This window comes from Chinchilla lanigera, unplaced genomic scaffold (genome assembly GCF_000276665.1).
Source record: "Chinchilla lanigera isolate Chin_1 unplaced genomic scaffold, ChiLan1.0 scaffold00178, whole genome shotgun sequence".
Classification (NCBI taxonomy): Eukaryota; Metazoa; Chordata; class Mammalia; order Rodentia; family Chinchillidae; genus Chinchilla; species Chinchilla lanigera.
Genome location: NW_004955579.1, coordinates 1,046,728 through 1,052,581, shown reverse-complemented (window position 1 = coordinate 1,052,581; position 5,854 = coordinate 1,046,728). Strand labels below are relative to the sequence as shown.

Genomic DNA, 5,854 nt, shown 5'->3' with positions numbered 1-5,854 from the left:
TCCCTGCCCGCCGGCGCATCCTGGTTCCCCGCCCAAGCCCGGCGTCCCCCTGCGCGTCCCGCCCCGGGCGAGGTGTCCGGGCCGCGGTCTGCGCTCTGGGCCGCCTGCGCTGCCCCGCCCTGCAGGTCGCGAGGTGGGGAGGCGGTGTCCGGAAGGACCTGTGCGGGCGGGGGTCGGCGGGCTTCCTGCTGCTCTGAGCCGCCTGGCGACTCGGAGGCCCTCCGCCAGGGGCCGGGGTTTCCTTCTCTCCCGTGTAACGGAGGTGACTGTTGCTCTCTGAGGACTTACTCCTTTCTTGGTCGTGACAGATGAGGACCAGCGGGTGTCCCCTGAAAGATTTGCTGGTAGTCACAATAATTGAAGCTTGTTTTATTTTGTCCCTACCCCTTTGCGAGAGTGAGCTTTTCTATGTAGGGTCATATGGCAGGAAGTTTTAGAAAAGTTAAGCAAATAACAAGAGTTATAATGTCGATTATTACGTTTTTACTCCGAGCAGTTGTCAACATGTTTATGAAGTATAGAAACGAGTCAAGCAGGCTTCATTGTTTTCCTCCTTGCTCCCTAATTTTTTCTTAGCAATGAATTGGTATCATAATTTCAGACTGGGAAATAGTGTGTTTTTTTTGTTGTTGTTTGTTTGTTTTTTTCCCCCGGTACTGGGAATCAAACTCACCACCTTGAGCTTGCCAGGCCGGCGCTGTGCCGTTGAGCTAAGTCCCCAGCCTCAGGAAATAGTGCTTTTTCAAAAAGATAAATGATGCTCCCGTTAGACTTGATGTAAACTTCTGTGTGACGTGGCTGCGGTGACTTTCAGAGAGTCATTTTCTCTAGTGGAGAATGGGGCTTGAAGAATGCTCCCTATTTCCAGCTAGGCGACGTGTGGGAAGTGAGGCATCGAATGTAGGACACAGATGGCCAACAAACAAAAGTTAGAAAGCAGGAACACCCAAAACCAAAAGGAATGGAAGAGATAGCACCTTGTGATGACAGATAACAGTTGGGGTGAGGATACGAGGGACTTTGGGAACTTTAAAAAGTCTGCCCACACGAGTTACATATGTGAGACAAGAGTACTTCGGAGAATCAGAGTAACTGTTAGTATAGCTTTTAGCTAGGGGCAATAGAAAACAGGAAATTAGAGTAACCAAGATGAGAAAAAACAAGAACAGAGGGGGTGTACTTGTTTTTGTTTTTTTGAGACGGGGTCTCTTTATGTAGTTCAGGCTAGCCCAGAACTCACTATGTAGCCTAGGCTGGTCTTGAATTCCCTGTGATCCTCCTGAGTGCAGGGATTACAGGCCTGGGTCACCGCACCTGACCAGAGGTATACTTAGAAAAGCAAAAGAACTTTAACTGGACATCTTGTGTTTATAGTAAATCAAATACTTTTAGAAAGTAGCTAAAAACAACAGGTAAAATTACTAAAAAAACAATGTAAGAAAAAAAATAGAAAAACAATGTAAGCCTGAAACTTTTGGCAAGAGAGTAGTGTGACTTTCACAAGTACTTGATTATTGAGCAATTGGGTGATAACTAGATATGCTTGTAAAAAACAGTCTGTGTCAAACATAGGCTGTATTCACATAGTAAATTAAATGCAGTCATCTTGCCATTTTTAAGAGCTAATTATTTTTAGTGAAATTAAAAGGTGATTAGACAGTGTCTTCATGGATTTTTTTAATCTCCTGGACTTAAACTTATGAACCATAATATTACTTTTATAAAAGAGTATATATTTTCTCCAGAAATTTTCACTTTGTTAGTCTGAATTTGTGTTTGAGCTTGTAACCCAAACACACATACTTAAGTACACCTATATTGCTTAGAAAGCTTTCTGAAGGATTCTCATGAAACTTGCGGGTGATCATATCCAGGGTTTCAGAAAGATTTGTGGGGGGTGTCTTTTTTTGTTTTATGTTTGAATCTGCATGATTTGTTATCATAATAAAACCAGTAAACTGCATAGTCTAGCCTTGTGCCTGAAGTTCTGCCACTGGAGTTGGCAGGGACCACGTCAACAATAAAAACCCTTGCTTAAGAGAAGTTTAAGATTTCAGTATTACGAAGACTTTGATTTTTACTGTAGGTTTTTGAGGTTTCAGAATTTTGGGCTGCTGTCTTGCTTTGAAGAAGATATATTTGTATACCCCAAAACTGCATGTTTCTGTAGTATTGGTGGCTGACTGAGTGGAGTGGAAGTATGAGAAACCAGCAATGAATGGAGTACTTTGGATGTATTCTCTGACAGCTTTTCCCCATTTTGTTTAATAAAAATTTAGGCATGATATAATTAAAGAAAAAATTAGAAATGACATAATTAAAGAATATTAATACTTTGAGAAGAAATATATGTGGTTCCTGAATTGAGACTGTTAGGGTATGAAAAAATGGCTCTCATTTAACATGTGGTAATTCTTTAAGAGTGTGGGCCTGCAGCTTTAATGTCAGCAGTGTTTTACTCATTCTTCCACTGTTCTTTCTGTCAACAGAGAAAAGGCCTGGCAGGCTTGGTGGGTTCGTGATGAAGCATTTTGTTGTATAAATATCTCCCTTTTATTAGTGGGGCTCTGGAAAGTTAGACTCTGAAGAATTTTTTTGAAGAGTTTCTGTAGAAATGAATAAACTCATTGCTATTTTTATTTATTTGAAAAATTAGAACTTAGCAGGATAAGCTGTGACTTTTTCCTGCTTTTACTGTTGTCCATATTGCTGATGTTGTGGCTACAAATGTATAGAAATCCAAACCTGTCGTGTGTGGTATTGCTCAACTTGTTTGACAGTTGGTCTTTTATTACTTAAATATTTGGACTATTGAGAATTAAAACCAAGTTAGTTTTTTGGATACTATTGCACACAAACTTCCTTTGGAGAAAATGTCTTCTCGTTGTTTTTCTGAGACGTTCAGAAAATTTAAGTATAGCCAAAATGCAATACATTTAGTCTAAAAACAAAATTAAAAAAAAAAAAAAAGAATGTGCTATGGCCTCACGTAAAGAAAGGACAAATATTTGCCTTTTCTTTCAGTGTCAATTGTTGACTTAATGCTTTCACAAAATTTTGTGAAGATTTTTAAAATAGTTGTCTGATTGAGAATTCAGAATTGTTTTTAACAGAGTACTACCTTAGCCTTTACATCCCAGAGTGAGTCTGGGTTTGAAAAGCTTCCATGGGCTTGTAGGTGCTGCTGGGCTCCCCGATGGCTGATACAAAGGGGAAAGGACTATGACAGTCACGTTGCTTTGTGTTGTGTGGTCTGAATGTCTCAGTGAGTTAGTACGTGACGCTCCAAGTTTGCTAAAAATAAAGCAGTAAATACCTGGGATTTTGTTGTTCAAAATAAAGAAAAAAGATTTAAGATATAAATACATTACTAAGGCATATGTGTGTACTTTAAAACATATATTTATAAATACAAATCTCAATCCTATGAGGAACTATTTACAGAAAAGTGATGTAATTTAGTGTTGTCATTAGGTCTAATGAAACTGATCTTCTCTGAGTTCATGATTTCTACATTGGTCAGAGCATTTAACCACTGCATTGTATAAATGAGTAACTTGAATAGTATCATGTGAATTATATCTTAATAGAGCTGTTAAAAATACAGACTTTGAATTTCTTTCAAAAGTAAAAGAGTGAAAAGGTAGTAAGTGCAACACTGATACAATGTTGGCTAGAACAGGTTTTCATATACATATATATAAAATTTTTATTTACGTTTATATGTGTATGTAAATATTCCTGCTGCTGGTGATTGTACTCAGGGGTGCTTCCAGCCCCCATATCCACTTCTAATCCCATAACTACAGAAACCCATGCTTTAGAGATAGAAGCAACTTGAATCTGTGTTTTCAGTTATTTTAAACTTTTAACTCTGATTCGAGGTATTGGTGTTAATTCTTAGATTTGAGGCATTTAGCCTATAGGTTGGCTTGTTTTATATGAGATAGTCTATTAGTATTCTCTGTGATTTTAGAATGTACTGTCAGTGGTCTTTTGCATTTTGTTATGCCTTGTCAGATCATTGTCTTTTTCAGTTTCCATGGCAGTTCTGTCTCAGAGGAATTTTATTAAAGTCTGAGAATAGTTCTGACAGAGTTTAAGAGCTCATCCTGTCCTCACATTTAGACTCTTATCAGGGGAGATGAGACATACTTGTGAGGCAAGATGTGATTGCCCCAGAGTGTTATGTGGTTTGAAGAAAGGGTCAGGAGGGCTTAGGTAAGGGATGCATAAATTTACACACACAAAATTCAGCGGACAGCAGCATAATCATGGCATGTTCTGTGAAACAGGAGCCGCAGAGCTCAGGAAGGCAATAGTGTGTGGAGGACAATAGGAGGTGGTTTTCTGGAACTCTGTGGAAGGTCTTTGTGGATGTATTCCATCACATGGTAGAAGGTGGAACTGAGCAGGGTCTAGCAGTGAGGAGCAGAAGTGCTCCTACTGATGCCACCCAGGCCTCCCTGGTGAGGAGCAGAGGTACTCTCATGGACCCCGCCCAGGGTCCCCATGCATTCTCCAAATTCACAAGCAGTCATTACCTGAGTGTAAGTACCTGACAGTCCTTAGAAACAGTGTTTAGACATGGGAACAGGTGAAAGTGTAATGTATTCTGTTCTAAGCTTGTGAAGCCAGTAAAGGCAACCTACTCTGTAATGTAATGTAATATTCTCTTGCTGTGTCTACCAAAAAGCTTACAGGCAAAATTAGCTGGATTGTTGTACTCTGTACCACTCTGCTGGGAGTCCCCTGCCACCTTCACTTAGATAGCTGTCACTCTCAGTGATCTCGCTGTGCCTTAAAGTCCGAGTACCTCTTGTTCTTTGGAATTGGGTGGGGCATAACTCTGACTGAAGGAGTTAATATGTCCCTAGTTGTCTTTTGCACAAGATCATCTTTTCCCTTAAACATGTTTTATTTACAGAGGTTTTTCTCATGACTTTTCTCGTCACTAGTTTTTCTTCTATTTTTCTTAGCAAGTCTTTCATTTCAGTGAATTTTTCCTAAAATACATTTTAAGAAACTCAATCAATGAACTCATGTGTTGAGACTAAAAATGGGTGTTTATGGATTAATTTATTCACTCAGCCAACATTACTAGATGTATACCATGTTCCAGTATTATACCAGGTGCTAGTAACACAAATAGGAGTAAGAGAAGGCCTTAAACTCAGCAAATTTACTAGCTGATAATAAAACAAATCTGTATAGATTTGTAGATAGTCTTAATAGTAGGCATTGGTAATTTGGTTTTTTTGGCTATTTAGTTACTTGTACTTTTTAATTGACAAAAACTATATATGAGGGGTGATCACAAAATGCGCATGCTTAAAAAAATTCATCACATTGCCAGGTGTGGTGTTGCATATGTGTAATCTTAGCCGTCAGGAGACAGAGGCAGGAGAATTGCTGCAAGTTCCAGGCCAGCTTGGGCTACAAAGTGAGTTCAAGGCCAGCCTGAACTGCATCCCGAAACCCTGTCTAAAATAGACCAAAAAAAGTTTCATTACAATAAAAAAGACACATTATAATTAATTCCCTTTAAAACACTCAAAATATTCCCCCTTGCTTCAAAAACATATAGCCCATTCTTGGCAATGTAACTTACCCATAATTTTTATAAAAAAATTTAAACATTCACTATATTTTTTGGCTGCCCCTTGTATATTTCTTTCCTTTTTTCTATTTTAAAGAGTAAAAGAAGGATAACATAATAATAGGGGGGGCTTACCAAATTACAGACAAAGTGGTAGGAAATTATTAATGGTTATTGTTTTACATATTGTTATCTACAAGATAGTTTTTCAGGAAAACAAATAGACAAATGATAGTGAGTTACAGACAAAAAAGG

General features: G+C 38.8%; 1 protein-coding gene across 1 annotated transcript in view; it reads left to right on the top strand.

Moving 5' to 3' along the window:
• Window positions 1-6: 6 nt before the first annotated feature.
• Window positions 7-5,854, top strand: part of Esyt2 (extended synaptotagmin-like protein 2) — an 81,020-nt gene continuing 75,172 nt past the window's right edge. The window contains exon 1 of the mRNA XM_013509669.1: window positions 7-262. The gene's annotated coding sequence lies outside the window, so the exon portion shown is untranslated. The remainder of the gene's footprint in view (window positions 263-5,854) is intronic.